This window comes from Manis javanica, chromosome 3 (assembly GCF_040802235.1).
Source record: "Manis javanica isolate MJ-LG chromosome 3, MJ_LKY, whole genome shotgun sequence".
Lineage (NCBI taxonomy): Eukaryota > Metazoa > Chordata > Mammalia > Pholidota > Manidae > Manis > Manis javanica.
In genome coordinates this window covers 18339205-18365327 of record NC_133158.1, presented here as the reverse complement: position 1 = coordinate 18365327, position 26123 = coordinate 18339205, and the positions used below count along the sequence as shown (strand labels likewise).

General features: G+C 44.0%; 1 protein-coding gene across 9 annotated transcripts in view; it reads left to right on the top strand.

The window, feature by feature from the left end:
- The window catches only part of FOXP1 (forkhead box P1), a 624795-nt gene that overhangs the window by 56690 nt on the left and 541982 nt on the right, over positions 1 to 26123 (top strand). For 5 of the 9 annotated variants that reach the window (XM_037019197.2, XM_037019196.2, XM_037019199.2 and 2 more), the window contains exons 1-2: positions 16348 to 16488; positions 18325 to 18452. The gene's annotated coding sequence lies outside the window, so the exon portion shown is untranslated. Of the gene's footprint in view, positions 1 to 6037; positions 6054 to 7200; positions 7366 to 16347; positions 16489 to 18324; positions 18453 to 26123 lie in introns of those variants that run through there. The other 4 variants (XM_073230907.1, XM_073230906.1, XM_037019201.2 and 1 more) reach the window with 4 other exon arrangements.

Genomic DNA, 26123 nt, shown 5'->3' with positions numbered 1-26123 from the left:
GAGGGGGGAAGCAAGCTCAGGTCACACGGTCATAATTGGCGGAACCAGTGTCAGATCCCAGGGCAGTGTGGCTACAAACACAGGTGTCATAACTGTGCTGTCCTGCCACTGCCTGGACCAGAGGATGGCAGGCCGCAGCTCCAGTGTGGGTACAGACTCTATAAACAAGGCTGAATTCCTGAAGGAAGGCTGCGGAAGAGGGGGAAGGGAGTCTGGAGAACTCACTTTGTCTCCTGGCTGTTTAAAGATGCGGAGTTTGAGGGAGCAGCAGCCTTTCCTTACAAGAGAAGCCCTTGCTCTAGGTTAAGGTGGGAGGAGCATTTGGAGGGAAAGGAAAGGGGGCCAGGTGGTTTCTCTTCCTCCGCTCAAAGTCAAAACCTTTGACGGAACAGAAATAAGTATTTGACAATGAAGGAACGCCCCAGAGACAAGCATCTGCCCGAGGGCACTGTGAGCCGTTAACATGTACGGCAAGAACAGCCCCATGGACGCAGGTTACCCGAGATGGCTGTGGGAAGCCTTCAGGAGGCAGGGAGTGTGAGGCGACAGGGAGGTGGTGGGAAAAGCTCTCTTAGCAAACGTCGATAAACGCTCAGAGAGTGAGAGCATGCCAAGATCGGAGATTCCAGCCGTTGGTGACTAGACCAGCATATATAATACATGACATAATAGCTGAGCAATGCTGACTTTTTCTTTCCATCACAATGTTTTGGTGCCTGTAGACACAGCTAAGACGTCACCAATATAAATAATTTAGTATGGTGTTGTCATTTCTTACTGAGTTGCCTTAAGCTCGATGTTAGCAAAATTCATCTTACCCAAGTGGGGTTTTCAATACTTATTTTCGTTTGTGTTGCAGAGATGGATTATTTTGAGTGTCGGGCGATTTGATTAAAAATAGCTTATTCCATAAGAAAAAAAATTATGTACTGTGTATTTTATCTCAGTATGTCTTGGAATCTTTCAGGCAGGGGGAAACACGATCCCTGAGGATCAGTTTTCCACTCCCGTAATAAAAGCAGCACCAGTTCATCCATCAAGGGTAGAGGTGGTTTAGGAAGAAATGATGTTGCTTTTACCAAAGAAGTCCAAATGTTGTTTTATTTAAATATCTAACTTCCTGGAAAACTTGATGTGGGTGGTATGTGAGTGTGTGTGTGTGTTGTTAGTAAACAGGAAGCCCATGAAATAACACACCCAAAGGATATAAATCTAGACTTTCTTATAGTTTCTTCTGGGGTGGGTTTTATTTTGTTAATTTTCTTTTTCCCATCATTACAGAGTCCGGTATTATAACTTACCCATCTCTTTTGTTTTTTTGGAAGAAATTTCAAAGTGGTACCCCACAGACATAATGTTATGACAATGGAATTTCAGAGTTTTGGTTGACTGCTTGCAGGGAGGTTTTATTTGGACAGGAATGTAGGATTTTGGCTTCTTTTTTTTTTTTTAACAGAGACTATAGCTTGTCTTTCTCTCTCTCTGCTTTTTTTTTTTAAAGAAATTACTTGTGGGAAAATAGTTTAGAGTATCTTCTTAATGATTTTCCCCTTGGATTTTTGTTTATTTCCCACCCCGTCCTTCAGATCTTTGTAACTAAAAACAAGCTTCAGTTCCTCATCTTGGTCAGAGCGGTTTAAATGTTTGTTGGGATGTGACTTTGTTTAGTGAAGTTTGTGTGATTCTTTTCCTTTCTTTCTTTTTTTTTTTCTCCCCAGTGATCTCTGCTAAACATTGCATAATTTTTAAAAAATGTAGGAGATTATTATTTGGCCTCCCTAAACTCCACAGTCATTGCTGTCTTTTTTTTTTACTTCAGTCACTCCGACTATTCTGTGACATCAGTCCAACCCCCAGAGTTGTTTGTTCTTGGCTTTGACTTTGGGCAGAGGTGTGCTGTGATTTTCACCGACCTTGATGTTTTCTGTCTTATGCAGGCTAGGAAAGGACCTGAGATTTTTCAGCAGTTTCCCTGTAAGAAAACTGTATACTGAATAAAGCCCTTGCAACGGACAGGTCCCTCACTTCTCTTTGATGTTGTGCACCAGTCTGCAAATGGCTCTTGGCCAAGAGCTCTTGTGCTTGTGGCGGGGAAAAGAAAATACGGGAGTATGGGTAGTTGGCTCTTGCAGACACTGTAGGTAAGTCCATCTAGTCCAAAGATACTGAATACGTGGCACAAACACTGCTGCTCTTCTGTCCCATGCACGTTGCAGACATCAGCAGTTGATCATGGTTCTCTTCCTATTGAGCCATCCATGGCCACGCCGTCTTTTCCAACATGGTGTATCCAGCTTCTGCTAAGACGCCAGGAGAGCTGGCATATGAGATGCAATCTCTAGTAGACCATGGCCTCTCTCTATTACTGGGGAGACATGGGGATGGTCAGAGTGAGGCAGAGAGGGTTGGAGCTAAGAGCGTAAAGTCAAGAGTGAAACAACATGAGCTCAAACGAAAGGCATGCTGCTTGTGGGCTGTGACATCTGGGGCAAACTTCTTCATCCCTGTGAGCCTGTTTCCTCACCAGTACAGTGTGGGTGATCACAGAGGCTCCATCATAAGACTGTTGGGAAGGCAAAACCAGGGTGGTCCTCACGAAGCATTGAGCGTAGCGCGTGACAGAATTGCTCTGTAGATGTGAACTGTCATCGTCACCACCATTACTGGGGAAATGACTTGCTTGAGGTTATAAAGCTGGTTAGGACTAGACAGGGTTTCTCAACTTCAGCACTGCTGACATTTAAATGGCCAGGTACTTCTCGGCTGTAGGGACCTTCCCATGTCTGGCAGAATGTTGAGCAGCGACGTTGGTCGCCACCCACTAGATGCCAGTTACCCCACCCCCTAGAAAGTGACACATGTCTCCAGATATTGCCCAATATCCCTTGCAAAAATCCCCCAGTTAGGAACCACTGGACTAGTCCCAACTCCACCTGTAGATTTTTATGTAAGTATATTTGTGCCTGAACCTGCTGTCAGGGCTGCTCATTCCAGTGGTTTGATTTGCTGAGCCCCCAGGAACCTTTTTTTTTTTCTTTTTTTTTCCATTCTTATGGGTGGCTTTGACCTTTCTGCTTTTGTATCAGGTTACAACTTTTTCTATTTATGAAACTGTGGACCATTTTGAGGAACAGATTAATAGCTCCAAGTTTAAGTATGCTTTGTAATGCAATTGAAAATAATGTCGAGGAGAATGCTCACAATATAATTTTCAGTGATAACAGCTACATTCCAAATTGTGTAACAATAATAATGCAGGTGGAGTTGATTTGAATACTTCGTATGGGCTAGACAGCAGTCTATGAGCTAGTGTTTCTGATGTCATTTAACTGTTATGATGCATAATTCCCAATTTATAGACCAGGGAAGGGAGGCATAGAGTAACAGAGTCCTACAGCTACTAAGTAGCGGAATAGGCTATCCAGCCTAGGCCATTTGTCTATAGTGCACACAAACACACACATGGTAGAGGAAGATCCGGAAGAACATATGCCCAGATGTTTATCTTGATTATTTATAGATGATGGGTGGTTGGTTGCTACTTATTACTTACTGCTTTTCAAATTTTCTGCTTTGAGGATCCATTGTTCTTTAGAAAGTGTTAAGAAAGTTATAATTAGGCAGTCCTGTGACTTTTATAAAAACAAGTGACTAATTATGTTTACCACGGTCCGCCTCCTATTCATTTGATCTTGCTTAGGATTGATTGAAAAGCAATGGGGATGATATTATAAATTCTCAAGTTAGATATCACAATGGAAACATGCAGCCTCTTAATGTGACACGTGGCTATTTAGAAGTAGGGGTTGTATACATTTGTAAGCTGCTTTTCTCATATAAGGTTGTTCTGTAAGTAATCATATGGAATTTTTAAATAAACATATGACCTATTATAGATCCAAAAGAACGTTGTCCTTCAAGATTTCTTACCTTGAAGTGCTTGTTTCAATGATGCTGCTAGTGAAAGATCGTTTGAATTTCACTTTTGATTATAGTCTTTAAAGCTATTTTCTGAACCAGACAGACCCAGGCTTCATTATTTCAGAAAAATAATAGGTATCAACACACTTGGTTGTCCCTCTCCCCCAACCTCAGCATAGCCTGAATTTCTGTTTGGTCATTTTCAAAAGTCAAACAGAGCCACGTGGATAAAATTTACCATAAGAGGCATGCTTTTAACCAGTGTCTTCATTTGTTCATGGAAATTCCAAAAAGGGAGATTGAAATGTGGTTTGATGAATGGAATCATTGTTGGAGTACATGCAGATATCCTCGAAGTGACCACTGTTAAGCGGACTGCACACTCTTGGAATCATAAATTCAGATGCATGTGCATATATGTGCTCATTTACATTAGTTTATAGCTGTGCATTATGCATTTCAGTTCGGAATGTGGTACTTGCCTGGCTTTATTCCCTATGGCATACATTTCCGGTTTTCAATAACTTTGCAGGCTCTTCTCTGATTCTGCTGATACAATTACAGGTCTTGATTCTGGGGTCAAGATGAAACTTTAAGTCTAGAAGAACACATGGAAATAAGTATATTGAGCTAGGAGACATAAAGGTTGCTAAGAGCCTAAGCATCTCCAGGTCTGCTAGACCTGACACATAGGGACTTGGCGCTGGTGGGGCCCTGGTGAATGGAGATCCTAAGGAGGGCTCCCTAGCTGGCTCGCTTTCTTGGGACTCCCCCGTGGCTCTCTGCATGGCCTGCACGAGCTCCTGCTCAGCACAGCCATATGCCTGTTTTGGTGTTGGTGGGGGTCCCTGTAATGGGAACCTTCATTTCCATTTCAATCTCTCATTTCTGAGTTAGGTATCATTCTTATTATTTTGTAGTGGAGGAAGGAGAGGCCCAAAGTGAGGGTCTCCTGATGGCAGAGTAATCTTGTCACTTGATTATTTACTTGTTTATTCATTCACTCAGATATTTAAGTGTCCACTGTATGCCACTGAGGAATTGTAGTGAGCAAAACAGGTGGGTCTGTGACCTCATGGAGCTAATTTCTAGGAAGGGAGCCACACAGTAAATGAGCAAATTAGCCAAGAAACAAGCCAGAACTTTAGATACTAATTTTGAAGGAGGAAGAGGGGAGAGCTATACCTGGAAGAGGTCACTGAAGGTTTCTCCAAAGAGGTGACGTTTCACCCGACACCTGAAGGCTGGAAAGATGTAGCCATGCATACAGCGTGAGGAGGAAGAGCATTTCAGGTAGAGGGAACAGTAAGGTGAAGCTTCTAAACCCCCTTGCATAGCTTGAAACATGTAGAATAATTGTGTCGTCAGTACATAAAATAGGCATGAGATAACATTCTCCTAAATAAGCAGTCCCGACACAGGTGAATTTTAAAGAGAAGAATTGGTAAGGGCAGTAGAGAGGGTGGAATTCCAAATTACATTCTCTTATAAACCGGAGAAGCCAATTTGAACATTGCCACATAAGCAGTGGGCTGCTCTGATTTAAAAAACTTGTTATCCAGTACTTAGCATGAGATGAAACTGTGAGAAAAGCTAGGGCCTTCCTCTCTAAGACTCTGCTGGCTTTACTGGATCCTGGGGCAGAGTGGTTCTGAGTATGCGTGTACGTATCTTTGCTCTGCTCACATTATTTCTCTTCGCCTGAAAGAAACCAAGCTGTTTATAGGGAAGACAGAAACAAACAACTGGATGACATGCTTCCAGACATTCAGAAACATGCGACCTTTCCGCCAGCACAGAGATGCGTGAGGCCAACAGCAGGCCAGCTGTGCTCAATTCTTCTGGAGCACAGACACCACTGCTTCCTTAGGGTTGACAATATAAATTACACAGACCATTATCATCTCCTCTCCAGCATTCTAACTTCTGAATTCCAACCCAGAAAATGCATAATTGGTTCCCCTCGAGGATAAGATTGAAGTGCCCTGGCCGTGGCATGAAAAACCAGAGAAGATCTGACTGGCCTCTACGACCTTCTGCTGTTCTGTGTCCTAAGACAGGCATCTGGAAGGGGCTATTTTCTGTTGCCTGGAGGAAAGACTGGCTTTGTTGTGCCAACTAGAGTCTCGTAGGTATGCCAAGACCATAATCCGCTTTCTACCATTTCTCTCTGGGCCACAATCTCTTTTCAGGGGAATGCCACAACTCACTTGCTACTAAGAGATGTTTCTCTCTTTCTCTTTCTTTCTCTCCCACCCTCCTTCCTAAAAACACAGATTTTGGCATCATTGAGTTTTCTGAATATTTCTAGGACCTATATTGTTCTTCTAGTGAGGCTGGGGGCTCAGGCATGTTTTCAGAGTGGCCTGATTTTCCTACTCCTGGCCAATTAACCTCCAGACTTCTTTGTGGTAGGTTCTTAATGACCATCTTAATATTATTGTTTATTCTTATCCACTGCCTCAAAATCTACAGAAGCTTTATCTCCATATTTTCTTCAGTGTAAGTGGTAACACTAACAAAATACATGCTCTTTGCTAACTTGGTCTCTTTATATTGGTGACGATGGTGCCTACCACTTCTCGTTTCTCATACATGTTCAATTGAAAAACTACACATAATTCACTGCGAAATTCACTGGAATGTAAGCTCCAGAAGGGCAAGGATTTTTACCTTCTGTTTCCTTCTTTTCCCTCATGTCTAAACTAGTGCCTGATACAAAGTAGCATGCAATGACCATTTGTTGAATGAATGGCTGAATGCATGACATCAGGCTGCTTGGTGGGAGGGATCCTGGCAGATATTGGCCTCTGCTTTTCATCAGAAGCTTCCTCCAATGTTGAAGCGAGTCCTGAAAATCATGTTAGATGTAAAACTATCAAAGGTCTCGGGAACAAATAAATGCTTGCTTTTTCCAAGTTGTTCTATGCATCTAGTCCTTAGGATATTTCCATTATTGATCATTAAAACAGCAGCAACAAGCTGGGCTACATAAGTTGTTCAGGAGTCCCAGAGAGAACGGACAAGTTAGCATTGAGAAGGGGACATTAGTGACAGACACTGACCCTTCCCCATAATAAACTGTCCAGTCGATTCGGCAGCTGCCTGCACCTGAGCTGCAAATGCCCTTGGACTTCCCAGAAGAAGGGGAATTTTAATTAGAACATCCAGATGAAGGTTCTGCCTAGTTTATATCCCATGTGTCATCTGATGGATGCAAGTGCCCTGAAGTTTTGATTCTATTTGTTGTCACTTTCTTTCCTTGTGTTTTGTTTTTAGACTGAGAGCTAAGAGGCTGACAACATATCTGACATCGTTGCTGTCGTCGTGGACTCTCAGGAAAGTCTGCTTAATCACGATGAAGCAAGCTTCCTTGTCAAGAGCTGTGGCAGAACTGGAGAGGGGTTGCTGGTGACTGAGTGTGGCTGGGAAGCGCACGTTGAGGTTTGTTCAAGTTACAAACAGCCTCATCTTAAGCCACTCTGTTTTGAAAAGAAAATGACTTAGTTACTCAGTTAAAGATAGAAATGAGACTGATTTCTGTTGCTTTTCCTTGTGGGGAAGTTATAAGTACCAGGGGCAGGTAGAGGAATGTTGGTCACCCCGAGAGAGGCCTGTCTGGCTGCCGTGGGGGCACCTGGGGTAGGGATTCTCACCTGAGGACAATTTTGCCTCCCTGGGGACATCTGGCAATGTCGGGGGACATTATTGGTTATTGTAATGGGGGAGTGGGTGGCTGCCCCTGTCATCTAGTAGGCCAAGGCTGGGGGTCCCTCCCCAGCGATGAATTATCCCGCTCCACAGTTCTCTGTGCACAGATCTAGAAATCCTAATGTGAAGGGACCCTTCTCAGTTTCACGAGAATGGCTCTGCCTGGAAAAACAATTCTTCTGCTGCTGTTTTAAAACAATAATTCCTATTTCATTCTTGCATCAAGAACTACTGAATGGGAGGCTGCCCTGATTTCAGAGTGAGCAGGGCAGACAGCCTAAGTGGAATGATTCAAAAGGCCCTGAGAAAGTCCAGACTTAAAATGTTCTCCTATATCGAGCTCCAAGGCCTAGAATTCCTTCCACTGAATCATGGAGAAACCATGAACCGGAGTTGGGATCTTGGGTCTTGAATCATGTGCTGCCATTCCAAAAGCACCGAGATTTGCTGCGCTCTTACTCTGCGCCCAGCCCTGGGCTAAGTAGTACACACATGTGTCCCCAGTCCACCCTTTCAGTGATGCTGTACGATGTGTGCAGTTACTGGGGTATTACCAAGGAGCAGGAAAGGCTCGGGTAAAAAGCTTGCTGGTAAGCATGGTGCTGGGACTGTCACCTAGGTATGTCTGATGCTCAAGACCCTGCCAGTAACCAAGACCTTACAGACTCCACACCTTCATTGCTGCTGACTTTCTACCTGCAAGGTGATTCTTATAACCCCAGCCCCACGTGTGAAGTCTTACCTGCCTGGAAGACACACCTGCAACCCACATTCTTCTTCTTCGTCTTTGCAGATGTCCCATGCTCATGCCTCTTTTTCTGCTGCTTTTAAATATTCATCTTATCTCCTCATTTACACTTACTACATGTCTTCTGGGAGCTAGGTGTATCTTTCTTGAGGGAAGGGACTCTAACTGATGTGGCTCTGGACTGATATGAGCAGTAAGAGGAGGTGAGGATGGACACACAAGAGAAAAACCAAATGGGCTTTGTTGATGACCAGCCAGACTGAGAGTAATTGTAATGTGTATAGGAGATTGTCTGGTCACTGGGCTCCTTGAGTAAAAGATCCTAGTAAGATTTTTGAACTCTTTTTCTGAGGAGGAACTAAGAATCCTTCTAAATCACAGCTCCTTCTAAATACTGATGCTTTGACTTATAGTTTGAAAGTATGAGTGTTTACTGACAGATGATTCAGAATGTAGGAATAATTCAGAATGTAAATCACTTTCCTCACGAGGATGTCTGCGGTGGTTTGTGAATGCTTTTGGGAAGGAGTTTAAGAATAAGCAAAAGTGCTGAGTTCCCCTTCTTTTTTCGTTGTTGTCACTCTTAAGAAACATCCTGTCATTCCTGAACTGATGTTGTGACTCAGTTTTCCCAAAGGCAGGAATCATAAGTGGGCCATTCATGGCCTTGGTGTTCCTTGCAGTTCTGCTTTGATCAGCTCACCTAGAATTTTAAAACTGAGGACTTTGTGGATAGAAATCTGCTCTTTTTGCCTTTCTTGAAAACTCAGAAGCTTTTCCTGCTCTGGACTTCCTTTTTTTGGTGACAGTGATCAGCATCCATCCGTTCTGGTTGAGGCCTGTGTGCTCAAGTTTGCCACAGGCCCCACTCCTCCCTAATTACACATAACCCACTTCCATAATTTAAGTTACCTGGTTGATTTATTTTGCCACAGTATCAGCAGCACCTGTTAAAACTTGTTAACACACAATTGCTGGGCTCCACCAATCTTCTGTAGGGAAGAGTTGCCTGCAGAACTCTTATATATGTATGTAGATATATATACATGTATGTGTATATGTATACACATGTAGGTTTAAATGTGTACCTACATTTATATCAGTTTGGACTCATGTATGTTTATTTCAGTCTTTGGGTTACAATCCAGTGCTGTTCCTATTTTCTTGCTCAGGATGTCTCAACTTTGGGCATTGGGGAGCTCTTTCAGGTTGGTTGCTAAGCCAGTAACTCTCTCTCTCTCTCTCTTTTTTTTTTTTTTAGCATTTCTTTATCACTTTCTGGTACCACCAGATGGTCTAGGCTTATCTTGTATTTTCACTACCTCATCCCTGGTATTAACTAGTTCTCCAAGGATCCCTGATTTCTTTTATTGGTGAAGGGCATTTAGAAACCAAGATCTGGGTGCTAGGTGTGCTCATGGTTATTGGGTTGTTACCACTTCTAGCCCCTCTCAATGGACAGAGTTAGGAAATACATGTATACATACTAATGCATGTACATACACATACAGATTTATATTTGTATCTGTGAAAATATATATATATATGTGTGTGTGTGTGTGTGTGTGTGTGTGTATATAATTATCCTGTCCATACAGATACATTCAATTCCAATCCATTACTTTAGGATTCATACTAACCTTGGGGATATCAGATTTTTAGTCTTTGTATAGCATTTTAAACAGTGGTTCAAGAACATTCTGCAGGAAAAGAAGTGTTTTTTGATAGCTATCTTATGGATATTACTAATACTCCCTCACCCCACAAAACTCCCCCACACAAAAAAAATCCCAAGCTTAGCCAAACAAAAATGTGCATATCCCCATGCTGAGTATCCTCTTGTCCCTTATAAAATCTACAGCTTGGAACCCATAGCCTCCCTGTTGCTGCAGGTGGATAGATCTGCCTCATTTCCCTTCTCATACAAAGAGTTTGTCTCCAGCCCTGTGGGAACAATGCCTATGGTAACAGTGAGCTGGCACTCATAGATTCTAAATATAAGCCAAGACACTTCTCCTAGATTGCAATCAGAACTTAGCTTCACATGTGAAATCTTATTTTGAATTCAGGTACACAATTACTCACTCAGACTTAATTATACTGCCTTAGGATAGTATTAAAACAATAGTTTTAATTATTTTTTGGTGGGTCACAAAAGTAACCTGTTGCCTTGTTAGGAAAGGGATGAGACTAGAGTCTTCTGAAGAAGTTCACAGATACAAATTAATCATCTGCTGTGAGGTTTACCTGTGATCCCTTCATGTTTATTCAGGAAACAACCGTGCTTGGATGGGGTCCCCCCTTCCTGCCATTATCCTTAATGTAAATCAAGTAGTGCTTGGATGTGTCTTTATAAACTGTGTAGGGAACTGGAAAGAGAATCCAACCAGATGCCTCCTGGGCTGCTGGAGGTGTGGTCCCTCCGTGGTTTGGAAAACATTCTGGGTTTTAAACAGCAACACCTATAATTATGGAGGCGTCATCCCTTCCATAAAAAAGAAAACAAAACAAAGAAAGCAAAGCCCTTCTACTAACAAGGTGTAGTCATAGCATGTGTTCATCCTTCCCAAAACCTGTCTGGCATTTGTTTCTGGCCTGGTGGGGAATATCTTCCACCTTTCTCTGAGTCTTCATGAAACAATGCAAAGTTAAACAATTGGAGGGCAATTAGCAGTCTCTTTGGGGTAACAGGGGAGAGGTCGCCCTACGATTAATGTCAAAGGAATTAATCATGGTTTACATGGGTGATTTAGTGGCTTAACTTTGCAAGTGGTTGAAAAACAAGGAACTAACAAAGTTTACAAAAGATGCCAGTTTAGAGAACCAGGTATGGTAGACAGCTTGCAGGACTGTCAAGTAGTTTTAAGGCTGCAAAGATTATCGAGATGGTACCTGTTGTGGAAGGGGCTGTGTGTACCGCAGATCCGTGTGTGCCAAATTTGAATGTGTGAGGCTCGGCTAGGTAGTTTTGTTAAAATACAAATTTTTTATTCAGCAGATCTAGGGAGTAGGCTGAGATTCTGCATGTTTAACATACTTTCAGGTGGTGCCCAGGCTGCATGGCTGCACATCTCATATTGCATAGCAAGGTTGTAGATTGTTCTAGTGCCTGTGGCAGGTAGAACTGAGCCTCTCATATTCCCTTGATATAGCTCCAAATTACCAACTTGTTGCAATGTGAATGGTCAGGGATTAGAAGACTAGAATAGCTTTGTGAAGTTTGTACATACTGGCCAGACACTTTATTGTGCATTGTAGTTTACAGGGAATACGATCCATGGGGAACCATGGGGCAAACAGCTATATGTACACTTAGCAGCGACCTCTTTTCCCAAGGACTGATTCAGAAAAATATAAAAATATTTGCAGGCCATGTTTATTTATGTTTATAGAACTGTGCCCTTAAAAGAAAAAAAAAGCAGGAAATGCAGTCTGTGGAACTAAGGCCCTCTCTGTGGTTAAAACCTCAGAAAATGCACTCTTGTCTCTAGTTTTACTGCTGAGCCTGTGAACAAGTTCTGGTGTTGGGAATGACACTTTTAAAGCTGGGATCTTTCACCATACCTTCACTAACTTTTCAAACCACATCAAATGTGCCTGGTGACATTGTATACTCTAAAACAAGAGATCCTCTGTTGATTTCTGGTGTGCACATACGGGGACATTGGAACATAGAGGATACTCTTGCCACTGAGAAACACATGATTGTCATTGGCCATTTTTCTCTTCTAGAAGGGAAACTTGGGAGTGTAAGTTTTTACTTAGAGTCTGACCTCTCCCTTCCCCCTAGTCTCCTCTCAACCCGCCCCTCCTTTCTCAGCTGTGTTTACTGCCACCTGGAGTCTGTCCCACCTGGGGGAGAGGAGAGGGTGACTAAGGGGTTGAGTTTGATCTTGACCTTCTGTGGCCTTAGTTTTTCCCGTCTGTAGAGGGATATTATGCAAGTTGGCTGTTTCTGAGAAACCAAGTAGAACATGTAATGTCTGAGGGGGTGGTCACATCACTATTGTAAAGTGAGAAGTGTGATATGGAAATAAACAAACACATGAGTCAGGACACCTTTATTTCAGCCACTCACCAATTATTTGGCCTCAGAGGGCGGTATAACCTCCCTGAGCCTCAGTTTCCTAATCTGTAATTTGATCTACTTGGTTGTAACGGATTCTCAAAGCTGAGGGGTCTTATACCACTGGGATGGCATTAGGTAACATTGAATCATATATGGAGGACTAGACTTTCTCTGCAATCCTTCTGGTTGTTCAAAGAGACAAAGAAAAAAACAAAATTCTCTGTTGACACTCATGTCCTTAACACTTGTCAGCACTTGACTCTCTCCGTTTTGTAAAAATTACTTTTAATATTTTGTTGCTCTCCTTTTCTAACAAAGAGAAGCCAATGACTGTATTTTCCCTGTGGATTTTTAATTTATGGAAGGCAATACTGATTTCCTGTTTAAGGTAGTAATAGGAAAAAAAAAGTAGATTGATATAAAAGAAAATAGTACAATTATCATAATAACTTTACTGCAATGAGTGTAGTATGTTAATCACTCAGGAACTGTCATGTTCTGTAGCTATGGCAGAAATTAGGAAGATGTTAACTGTAGTTTAAGAAATGCTGAGTTAGGTGATTTTAAGGTTTCTGTTTAACTCTAAACTTAGAAGAGCATTCAGGTATCCCATTATGTGGTAAATATCCACTTCAGTTTCTGTCCCCCCAAATGTGCATATATTCATTGACACAGTATTTGCAGAAACAGAGTTGGAATTTGCCATCATAGACTATGTGACAGGGACTGCATGTTGTAATACCTTTGGGGAAATTTTGGCTGCAGTTAAGTATAGTTTGTTAATTTTGCACTTAGAATTATTTTTCCCTCTTAAAATATAATGAAATGGGGACAAGCACCTTTGCCTTGGTGTAATTAAAAACGAAATGTCAGGAACATGTTTAAAAAGGGATTTCCATTTGTTTTACCACCAAAAGGTGGCGTCCTACCCCCATGCCCTTTATTTAAAAATCCCTTCTTGCTTTAATTTAACAAAAAGAAACTTCTAGTTGATTACTGATAAAGAAATTAAAATATGCTCCCTGTGAATGTAACGTGACAGTGTTGAAAATGAACAATATGTTAAGCTGCAGTTAAGTTTCCATCTAATGTAAGCCAAATGGACATGGAGTTCTTTAATAAGGTGGCACATTAGACAGTATTATATACAAAATTGGGCACAATATATCACAGGATTTACAACCAGGATTTCCTTTTGTCGGCAAAAACTTGTTGCCAGTCTGACTTTGACCCCCACATTCAAGTGAATGTAGAGTTTATGGCACTTAAAATGCACAGTGAGATTAGCCATTTGAAGATCTTTTTAGTATGGCAATACTAATAATTTTTTAAAAACTCACTGTTCAGTCTGAAAAACATGGTCAGAGCATGAATCCTTCCTTAAAGGCTGTGAATAAATTGGTCACATTGAAATAAGCTGCTATTCACCTGAGTTATAATTCTGCAATCTGACATACACCATAAGCATGTTATATCTGGCAAGCATTTTAGAAATGAAAAACAATACTGCCGCCTCCCCCGCCCCCCACCGCCACGTGAATGTGAATTCACATGAAATTCTACATATCGAATTTGCAGTGACATTAAAGGGTTGAAAGTTTTACCTAAGTTGACATAAAGCTTCTACATTAGTGCCTAGGTCATAGTAAGCACTCGATAAATATTAGATGTTATTACTGACAGCTATAGACTATGAGCTTCTTAAGGGCAGGGATTTTATTTATTTTTGCATTCCTTTGTGCCTGTTATATGGTCTAGAACATAGGAGGTGTGTCATTAATGTCTTTCCTAATGTCTGGTGTCATAGACAACATGAACCCCAGCCTCTAGGAGGATAGGGAAGTTCTATATGAACTCAAGTGCATTTTCTTAATCTAGATTTTAGTCTAAAGATCTGATGGATGTTCTTGTCGGGATAGCATGGAATCTTGCACAACATGCATTTAACATGAATTCTATGACGGAATTACCTTACCACAGTCTTCCTTTCTCTGGCTTTATTCTGTAACAACAGTTAATAGCTTTGTTATTTTTTTACTTGCAAAACAGATACAGTTTTCAAAGGGTAGTCTTTTGCTGTTACTGAAATTGAGACTTTAAATTCTGTAAATGAATGGTTAACAACATTTCTAAAAAGACTTGAAAAAGAATTTATACTAACATTTTCAGAATATTCATTACCTACCACTGTGCTGGTCTCAAGACCAATGGGACAGTACTCTCCACACCCCCATCCCTAACCCCAAAGTATTTTGTAGGAATCCACAGGGATGGCTTTCAATATATTGTCATGAAGAGTTGGCTGGATGTACTATCCAGTCAGTAGCTGAAAATGCTGGCTTGGAAGTCTGGCAGCGTCTGGGATGCCGGGTCTGAAAAAAATTACTTCTGTTAACAAGCCATAGAGCCCTATACCTTTCTAAGTCACATTTTTGGACACAAAAAGTCTGCTGCATTTGTGTTGATAAAATCCTGAGAAATACTAGTGTCTTTTGTTGTATACATGCATATGTAGATTTCAAAACATTTCATTCATGTTCCTCATTTCCTCCTTAAAATGTCTAAATTCCACCAAACTTTAGAACAGCAAAAAAAAAAAAAAAAAAGAAAAGAAAAGAAAAAAGAAAAAAACCTCACCTTTTCAAAGAATGAGACGCAGTTTTCTGCATGTGACATATCTCTGGGAGAGCAGGTACTTTGTGTTAAAACAACTGATTGACAGGCTAGCCCCTGGGCGGTTTCGTTAGAGAAGCCAGGGCAAGTACACAGCTCTTACTGCAGCCACTTTCCCCCAAAGTGGAGCTAACTACACATTCCTGCAATGACTCTGACAGGGCAGGGGGGAGAAGCCCGTCCCACTTTTACACTCTCCTGATTCAGAAACACAGGGGGAAGACCCCCTCGCCGGCGGGTTTCTGTTTCCTTGCAAGCAGGGGTTTGTCCTTCTGTTGAACTTTCACCTCCCGAACTCGCCTTCTTTCATTGGACAAAGTGCAGAAAGAAAGGAGAGACCAAAGGAGGACGGGAAGAGGAGAAAGGGGTTTGAAAACACCGCCCCACCTCCCCCTTCTTCAACTGTCACTGATGGCAAAACGCTTTCACTTTTAACTGGAGGAAACTCACATCCTTGCCTGTCCTCTCTGCTTCCTTCTGTATTTTTAGCTCAGAAACTAAGCAAATAGCCATCGCATTCCCATCTCCGTCCCTAGTTAACGCTCTCCTTCTCGTTCTTCCCGGTGTCTGAATGGGCCCCCCCGCGCCTTTCCCCATCTTCTAAGGATCCACCCCTCCCCCATGCCCCTCATTTTTCCAGGTCTTTCTTGCCAGATTCCTCGTTTGCCAGGGACTGCTCTGGCGTTCCCTTCCTCTCTAGCTTGCGGGGCTCGGCTCCCTCCCCTCTTCCCCAGCCAGCCTGGACGCCCCTCGTCGCCATCTCCCTGGACACCCCCCACCCCTGAGCCGCCCGCCCCCCTCGCTTTGGCAATTGCGATTTTTTTTTTCGCTGCGAGCCTTGTTTACCCAGCAGGTGGATGTGACGTCAGGGACGCACAACAGCAAAAAATAACAACATCTCCCTCCGCGACGTGTTGGCCTCTCTCGCGCGCCTTATTTATTTATTTGTTCCGGGAGGCCTGGGGGAGCGCGGTGGGCGCCGGCGGCCCAGTGGCCCGGGGGACGGGGGTGGCGGCTGGCGGTCCAGGGGTGCGGGGGGCCTTGGGGTGCGTGAGGCGGAGGGGGGCCCGGCAGGAGGCCGGGGGTGCGGGCTGGGGCCCCCGGCCCGGCGCTGCCCGCGCCCCTGCCTCCGCCGGCGCTGGCCGGGCTCCGGGAAGCTAGTCCCGAGCGGAGGAATCTATTGTTATTTATTGTGTGGCGGTTGCATGCTGTACTCGCGGCGGCCCGGCCCTCGCCCGGAGTGCGTGTGTGCGCGCGTGTGTGCGCGAGGGAGTGTGTGCACGGGGGTGCGCGCGGGCGGGAGTGGGCGCGCGCGGGGAAAGGCCCGAAAACACCTTAGTTTGCACCGAGAGACCATTTGCAGCGGGTGAGTTTGTATTTTTCCATTTCTGCTCCACTTTTCCCCAAGCCGCCTCCTGCCTTGTTTCCGCCACTTTAAAACAACAACCAGCACCAAAAAAAAAAAAAAAAGAAAAGAAAAGAAAGAAAGAAAGAAAAAAAAAAGAAAAAGAAAAAAGAAAGAAAAGAAACAGAAAAAGAAAAAACCTACTTTCCACCTCCAGGCTCCACGTGCATCTCCCCCAGCCCTCCCCTCTCAGCCGCTCTCCTCAGGACCGGGGCCCGGCTCCGCGGCGGGTGGGGGCTGCGGGCCGGCGCGGGGGTGGCGGGGGCTCCGGCGGCGGCGCCGCACTCGGGGGTGGATTTCCAGAAGTCAAAGGGGCGGCGGGGGGACGCGCCGGCGGCCAGATCGCCTCCCCTTCGGCCTCTTCATGCCTCGCTGTGCGCTCTCCACGGTCGCCGCGGCCAGAGAAATCGGTCACCCAGGCCGCCCGGCGCAAGTTTCGGTGTCCGGCGTCGCGGTGCCAGCTGAGCAGCGGGGCGGGCGCGCGGCCCACGGTCGGGTCTGCGGCGGGAGGGGGCCTGCAGCGGGCGCCTCTGGAGCCCAAAGTTTGGACTTGGAGCAAACTTTCCCCTCCGGTCTCCGGCAGTGTGTGCCCCCTCGGTGCCCCTGGGTTGCTCCGCGGGGCCGCGGCCGTAAAGACTGGGATGCCTGCGCCTGGATACCCCCCGGTGCCACGCACGCCTTGCCCCGAGCCCGTCCCCGGAGCCGGGAAACTCAGGCACACACCCGTGCACCCCCAGCTAGACACCCACCGCGCCCCTCGCGCTCCGCGCGGCGAGCGTAGCCTAGCCCGACGGGCCGCGACAGCTGCGGCCGGCTCTGCGCGTGGGAGCGGGAGCAGGGTGCGCCGTGCGGAGTGGCGGCGCCCGGGTGCCCCTTCCCTCCACCGCCCGCACTTTCTGGTTCTACTCCCTTTTTAAGCTTGGGGAACGGGGGGATTTCCCGAGCCCCGATCTGTCCTGAGATGCGCGCGAGTCGCCGCGTCCCCCGGCCCTGTCCCGGCGGCCGAGGGCCCCCTCCCGAGCTCCGCGCGCGCCGTCGCCGTCCCGCAGAGAAGGCTCGGCGGAGTCGGCGGGCCGGGACTGCGTGCGCTCCGGGCGGGGACCGCGGCGGCGGCGCCGGGAGCCGAGGAGTTTGCCAGCTGCCGCGGGGTCGCGGTCATTCGCTGCCTCCGCCCCCCCGCCCCCGCCCCCCGCCCCCCTCCTCCCCAGACCCCACCACGCTCGGAAACTTTGATTCCTTCTCCTTTTTGGCCCTCGGCGAGTCCCCCTCCCCACCTGTTCGGAGCTCCGCCTCAGTCCCCGCAGACTGGCGGTGACACACGCGGGCGCCGGGGAGCTCCGCGCCCAGAAACAAAGTCGCACGTACCCCCCTGTGTTTGCTGCGAAATCGCCGCCGGCAGCCCCCCCACCCCACCCCGATTCCCGCGCAGCTCCCGCCCCCCTGTGAGAATAAGGACTAAATAAACAGTTGTAACTTCAAACCTTAGCGCCTGCGGTCGTCTCCCTCTCCCACCCCCTTCCCCCTTCGCTCCCCCCTCCTCTCTGTGTTGTGGCAACTTTGTGAGATCCCGGGGAAGGTGCCGAGACTCTGGCTCGGGCCGATTTCCCGGCCGGGATCCTTGCAGGGATTCCCTGAGCCACATCCTCTCCCCTCCGCCCGCGCTCGCCGCGCCTCCGAGCCCGCCGCCGGCTCTGCCCCGGCCCCGCAGCCTCCTGTCTTATCCCGCCCGCCTCAGGCCCCCCCAACCTGCGCCGGGAAGACTCGCTGAGGGTCGACCCGGTTTCTTGTCGACCGCAGAACCCGAAAGTTTGCACGAGGAAGAAGAGAGCGCGCGGCGAGCCAGCGGGCAAGGGGCAGCGGCCGCGGCGCCGGGGCCCTGGTGCTGCCGGCGCCTCCTCCGCGGGCGTGACGGGAGGACTCGGCGGGTAAGTCAAGGCGGCCGCCGGCGCGGGGCGAGGACACGGGCGGGGGCCAGGGACACCCTGGGGTCCCCGGCTGCACCCGGGGGCTCTCTCTGCCTAAAGCGCCAGCACGGGAGGCTGAGCGCAGAGATAAGGCCCTCGGAGGCAGGAATGTGCCCATCCTCAAGCTGGTAGGTGCTTCGAAATGCTGGACTTTCTCTCCCCTCACCCCCTTTCTTTCCTAAATCCCAAGATCTGGAGATCAAAGTTTAGCGTGAAGTGTAAAGTGCTCCGATAAAATATAGTGACATCCCTCACCGCCTCCCCCCCCGGCTCACCCCACTCCCCCCTTATAACTATTAATTATTTCCAAGTCATTGTGTCCAAATACCCTGGCCGGGCTGATTACAAAGTATATTGATTTAGTCTGGGCTCATCCTACGCATTCATTTTAATTCACTTTCCTTTTGCTCGACCAGAAAACCCGAAAGGAAACTTCTTTCTTTCTCATTCCAACACCCCGCCCTCCCCCAGTCCCCCCAGCCCCGCCACTCCCGCCCTCATCTGTGAGGCTTGGGCAGAATAATGAAATTAATATAAACATTTCATTTGGTTTGCCTGTGAGCTTCACCAGCCCACTCGTCAGGGGCTGGTGTCGATCTCCTGTCTGGTCACAGGTATTTCCTAAGTTCGGATTTCCTTTTTTGTTACTGCTCTTTAACTAGGAATGTTGGAGGGGCATTCTGTATCCCCTTCAAAAGGAGTCTGTGCAATGAAACTGTCCACACTTTCTCTTTGGTCGTCCGTAGGCATCAGGATTGAGGGTTTACACAATAGCTGAGTTGAGAAAAATCTAAATGATATTTAAGGGATTTTTCTACCGCTGAAAAATATACTTGAAGAATCTTTGCAAAATTACTACCTTCCATTTCCCCCACTCTCCTTTTCTCCACAGTAAGAATCATTTTTGGGGGCGATGTCTTAACTAGAATGTGAAATGGTAAGACTTCAGGTGTTCTGTATCCAGGGTTAGCCTGCATAACTGAGACAGAGGAGTTCCTGTTAATTCAGTTCCAGAGAGAGATGTATCAAACCTTTTTTAGAATTCTACTAGAGTTTTGATTCTCCAAGTGGAAATACCCATCTCTTTGAGTCCAGAAAAAGAAAATTGGGCTTAACAGTTTCCGAGATTTGGAATGGTTTTTCTTTCTTCCTCTTTGGCTTTTCTCTCTGAAATGTCTCATAATTCAAGAGCATTAAAAATATAAAGGAGGAGCACAACTAGTTACCATTCAAAAGATGTCAGCTAAAATCTCCCTGGGAAGGGGGAAAGGGGGAGAAAAAGGTTTAATATCTTCCAACTGGATGCATCCCCCCCACCCCGTAGACTTTGGATTAGTCATTGTATGAAAGAGAGAAAAAAAATCAGGTTTTTTTTTTGGAGGGGGGTAGGTGGGTGGGTAAGTAAACAGCCTTCAACTGCTGAACCTTGACAACCCAAATTAAGGAAGCAGTAGAGATCAAACAGAACTGCTGCTGGGAGGTCAGGAGCTCTAGATGGAGAACCCTGGACTATTCGATCAAGCAGCAAAGTTACATATTCGCTAATGCAGAAATGGACCATTGCAAATGCTGATCTTTGTTCTGCAAGCTGAGACTCACTTGGAAGGCAACATTCAGCCCTTCTCTAGGCAGCATTTGAGTTCCTGATGGATGTTGAGTTGCCAAACAAGCTATTTTTTAATGCATTTCTGTTGATGAAAAGAATGCACCCAAAAAGGTATTAAAAGAATATTAAGTCTTCCAGAGGCTGTCTCGCTCCCCAGAGCTGTGCAGTGGAATTCTTTTTACCAACATTAGACTCCTACACTAGAGTTAGATAACGTTTTCTCACATCAAGTTTAGAAGATCTGCCTTGTCAGGGAAGCCAAGGTTTTGTATGTGAGGGTTTAAATCTGATGTGAAGCTCAAAAAAAAAAAAAAAAAAATCCCTGGTGATGAAGTTTTGTGTCAGCCCACTCTTGGAATTTAAAAAGGCGAGAGAGAGCATTCTCCAGATTAGACATAACCTCTTTTTATAGATTGACATTCAACATGACCACGTTGCTACTTTTATTCAAGTTCTCTAACTTGTTCTTGCTTGTTGTCTAGGAAAATTTAACTGCTTTACATTTTTAAAGCAAGTAGTAACAGCAATTTAGCATTTTGTTTCATTAGGTTTATCAAAGTGTAATGAAAGAAAAATGAACTATTCAAATTAACTGCCTCAAATTAAGGGGGTTATATTGTTGGAGATCCAAGATACTATGTTTATATTAAATCCTAGAGTATAAACTGTGTAACACTTTTTTTCTTTTGCTATAAACTATCCCCAAATTAAATGTCATTTTTAATTAAGTAGAACAAAGTGGGAAATAGGACAACTAAACACATACAGAAGAATAAAAATGATCGTCATTTAAGGACTGCGTTTTTAATTAACAAATGTCGATCACATAGTAAGAACTTTGTTTTATTGTAAGTCAGAATTTCATAACCGAAGTTCCCAACATGTTTCAAAGTCTGTAGCTTTTTATTGGATATACCTTTTATTGTATAATTAAACAATGCAAGTTAAACATACACATGGAAGCTATTAGGCAATTTAGTGCAATATGTAATGTTTTTTAAAACTATAAATATTTTCTAGTTAAATCATTTGTAGCAACAATAACAAAAAGTTAGCTGGGTTAATATTGAGCCTAGGCAAGGTTTTCTGTTACTAAGTTTTTCCTTGCTTAATACTCTACCCTGACCTTGTGTGTTTGTGTTCTTAGGCTCTATTGAAGGTATGTCTCTTTTGAGCAATTTAACAGAATTGTCATATTTCCTAAGCAAATGTGTTTATACCACAGCATGTCCAGTGCCAACATTAAGAAAGAGAATGGAGAATATAGCAGATGTGACAACTTCTTTTGAACCCAGCTTCCCCTTTGTAGCCAATCTTGTGCTGTTTAGTTTTCTTGTTTCACTTAAGACTCTAACTCAGTTTTGAAATGTTATCTTGTAAGATGCTAAATCACAAAAAAATAGGTGAATTCAGACAATGCTGGGTGTTGTAGTACCACTGATATTTCACTAGGTATGCCAAGAATATTTACAGGGCACTGGAAGGGTTCTGTCTTTTAAAAATAATTTTAGGCACATGTTAATAAAATTTAAATAGATTGCAGGCTGTCAGAAAACAGTATAAATTTTGTTTATGATTCAGTTACTTTAAGGTACTTACATTAAAGAAACTCATTTAACCCCTGACTGAAGAGCATTAAGTGGGGAGGGAGGCCCTCCAAAGAGCTCCTACTGCCCTTTGCTCTCCCGATAATCTTAAATTACTACAATTTAATTGCAACTTCAAGGCACTGAGCACGAGCTGTTTTTCTGTGGCTGAGAAAGGGTTTCCAGAGTGTAGCTAGATTTGTACAGGTGGTATTTTTGTTTTTCAATTTTTCAATTTTTTTTTTTTTTTGCTAAGGGCTCTTTCTTACACTGTTAGGTGTCATACTCCTTTTATAGAATTCCATCATAATCAATGCCGTTTTTGCTAAGCCAGCAGTATTGCCTTTTTTTTTCTTTCTAAGTATGTCTTTTTGGACCTAGAGTATATGAAGGTCTTAAGCAAGTAGGGGTTTGTTTTCTAAAGACAATAACCTTAAGAGAGGCATCTGCTGAATAGACAGGTGAACTTTATACATGAGCCAACATAGACTTTTACTATTTACAGGGGAGGTTTTTTTCCTCTTTAGTTGATGGTCGTAATCCCACCAGGTGATCAAACACGGCATTTGTGAGTCAAGCCAGCAAGCCAATTAAGTTTGCAATTGGACCTATGAATTTTCTGAATGATCTTTCTTGTGATTTGTTACACCCGTCTCCAGGCCCCTTTGCCGTATGGGTGCTGTCCAAGGAGCCTTCTTAAAGTGCTTTTTACAAATATTTGTCTTCCATGGTACTTGGGTGAATTAAGGTTAGAGGTGCCAAAAGCTAGACCATCAGCAAGCCATGAGATGAGACAAATTCCTGAAATGGGAAAACCCGACCAAATATGGGGTATCTTATGCCTGACCGTGTTGGCTTTCTTTTTGCCCCTTGATCTACATAGTTTATTTCAGTGTGAGTATGATGATGTGGTTAATGGAAATTAAGCAGATCTGGCTTGTGTCGCCACCCTAAAAAAAAATGTTGTAGGGGGTGTTTGATTTCAAGAAAGGCTTTGGTTTTGCATCCCATAGATAATGTTCTTGCAATTAAGGCTACAAGGCTGGTATTCTGGAAAGAGGAAGTGCAGTGGGGTGAAGTGCATAGCAGGCGGGAAAGACAATTGTTTCTTTAATAAATTATTCTTGTTAATGACAGTCCGTTTGTGCTAAGGCATTTTTCGGTCCTTATTTAGAAGCCAGCTCCCATTCATGGGGAGGTTGTGCTGGGAGTGGTACCCTTTTCCTTACACTGTTGTACTCAGTCATGAAATCTGTTGACCAAATCAGCTTGTGGAGGTCTCTGCAAGGCTTGTTTTTCTTTTTGAAATCCCCTGACGCCAGTTTTTAATATGTGCCCTACCTTGTGCACAACAGGTGTTTGTTTGGTAGTTGTTTTATGGGATTTAAAATGAGAGAAGCATTTCCTACCTAGCTAGCTATTGGGAGGGAAGAGCCCTGTACCTGAATAAATATAAATGGATTTTTCCTGAAGACCCTCCCTAAGCTATTTTGTTTTAAAAAAAAAAAAAAACAGGGGAAAGGAGGCTTAATTTTGTGTCTGGATATCTGCAATTAAGTTGTAGTAATTTAAGATTGTTGAGAAAGTGCAAAAGTGTGCAGAAGCTTTTTAGTGATCTCGTCTTGAGCTTAAAGCCATGCAGTCATGGGGTTAAATTAGTTTCTTCAATCCGAGTACTTAAAGTAACTAAATCATAAACAAAATTTATATTAGATCCTGACAACTAATAATCTATTTAAATTACATTAAAGTATCTGGGCAAAAATTTAATTAAAGACAGAAGTACTGTCAAGCCCTGTAAATATCTTGACAGGTCTACTCAAATGGAACTGATATCACGGAATATTTACATATGTCTGGTGTGTTCAGGAACATCTCGGCTGTGCCTGTGCAAAGCTAATTGCACTTTCTTTCCAAATCACATTTTTAATAAAATGGTTGTTTTTTTTTTTAAAAGGAACATGAATATATACAAAATTGTGTTGACGTATTGTATTTACTATTTAGTTCTGTACTCCGGAACACTGATGGGTTTATTTCCTCCAACTGCTGCTAATTCAGACAACCAGCTGAAATGGAAGAACCATTGACTAGAAAGCTCATGTGATTCTGTTTTATTTCAACAGTTTGAAGATACCAGAGGCTGGCATGTTACAGTACAGTTTACTGAGGGAAAAGAATGCATCTGAGCATGGCATTACTGGGTCTATATTAAATAGAACAGATCACCTTAGGATAGGATGAAGATTTTTTTCCTGAATTTTATATTTTGAATGCATATACATTTATAAGTAGTCAGGTGGATGTCCACATTTTGCCAGATTCTCTGATTTTAGCTAATTCTGTAATCAGCTTTATTTACTAGAACACTGAATAATTTTTCTGATATCAAACTCAAAAGGAGAATTCGTGAGCTTTCTTTTTTCTCCCTGCCAGCTCTGCAGTTGAATTACAATGTGACTTTCTGTGCTCTAGGTTCTCTGAATCAGGGATAGTATTTTAAGGTAATGTTCTTCGAGCTTAGTGATCTAACAGCGTAGGCGCTGTTATTGCTTATTAAGATGATGTTGGTGTATTCAGGCTGGTGACCGCAGCTCTGGGGGGAGGGTGTGATTTGAGTTTCTCCTATCTCAGAGCCTCTCTCCTGAGTTGTGATGCCCACCTGATCAGAGGTGTCCTCTCCTGGGTACAGGTGAGCACAAAGATGGGACATACATGCTCAGGTGTGAAGTGGAAGGAGGTTGCAGTTTGTCCTCATTCAGCATGTTTCAGGGGCCCCTTGCTCACCTGCTTTTGGGTTGTGTGTGTGTGTTTGTGAGGAGATTTGTTAAAGTAAAGATTTTTGAATCAGAATTTTTGCTGACGTGAGAGTGTGCATTTTTCACAAGCTTTCCCTGGTAATTCTGGAGCACACTCTGCCGGGGACCATGGACCCAGTATTTTATGCTGCTAGGGATTCTGGAACTGAACTCTTTATCTTCACTTGGACTTTACTGATGAAAATATCTTGAGGCCTGTATTATTTTTAAGGTGTTCGGATTTCTATTAAGAACAAAAAACCAGTGGTTTTTAAGTATGCACGGGAATTGGAATCACAGTGGAGCTGTGGTTCCAACCACAGATGTAGCTGCCATGCTCCTGACTAAGCTGTGCCTGGGGTGGGGCCAGCCTTTGCATGTTTAAAAAGCCCCCCATGTAACTCTGATGCTCACCAAAGTGGGAGAACTGGACTCTTCAGTGATCAGAGGCATTGTGGATCAGTGCCTACAACTCTTAAGGGTTTAGCTTAACTGCTTGGACCTCATGAACCCTGAGAGGAATAGGGGCTCCTTTTCAGAGTCCAGAACCAAAAGAAACATTAAGTACTTAGAGAAAGAGAGGCATAAAAGAGCTTCATAGTTCCACACAGTGGAAGGAACAGCCTGGAACATTGGTAGTTCTCACCAAGTAGCAGACATTTCCTTTCACACGATGCCTTGCTTGTACCCAGGTTTCTGATGGGTGTTGTCATGTTGTGGCTACCATTAGAATCAAATGGCTTTTTGTGCCTTCTTCTTTTTTTTCTCTTCTCTCAGTATTTCATCTTAATTTAAAAATCTCAACTGTTGACTCATTAGATTAACCCTGCTGACACAAGTATTTTGATTTCCCAAGGCATCTTGGGAAATTCTCTGTCGTCGTATGTGACGGGGCCTGCAGGAATATTGATGTGAATAGCTTAGCCAGTGATAGCACACAAATAAAGAAAGCAGAAACCTAAGAAGAAGGCATCCTACAAGATTATGAGATAAAGGAAGATAAAATGCTAAGGAGGCTTGTTTAAATATTCAGGGCTTCAGGTAAAGATCTCACCACTCAGATCAAAGGAGTTATTGAAATAAAGGTTGTACAGACATTTTTCGTCCATATTCGTAATGTGCCTTTTGAAGTTAACCAGCAATACAGTTTTTGCCTAAAATGCCGTCACCTAATTTAAAAATGAATTTACATTTGACTCTGGGTGTGGCTTGATTTTAATAGATACCAAAAAGTTGCCAATTGTTTTTATGTTTGGACCTTCCCAGTTGCTTCGTCTCTAGGGCCAGGTGGCATTTGGAATACTCCTGTCAGGCCAAGTTCTTTCATTTCTGTTCAGACCCTGAAGTACTTTAAAGAAAAATCTCTGGGACACGTTTTAAAACTAGAGTGTCTCTACCCTTAAATACAGGGTTTCTGTGAAAGATGAAAAGTGGAACTGATCGGAAAAATAAAAGGTGCCACCAGAGAGGATACACAGTTTTCTTCCTGTCACTGGTTGATGAAATCTACAGCGTGACGTTAAATAGTTCTGCCTTGTTTGTTGAAAGGATGTTAATCATTTCATTAAGAAAGGTTAAGTAATTAACTGATTTACCCTTAGGGAATAAATGACAGACCCTTTTTCATGCTGTATTATAGGAA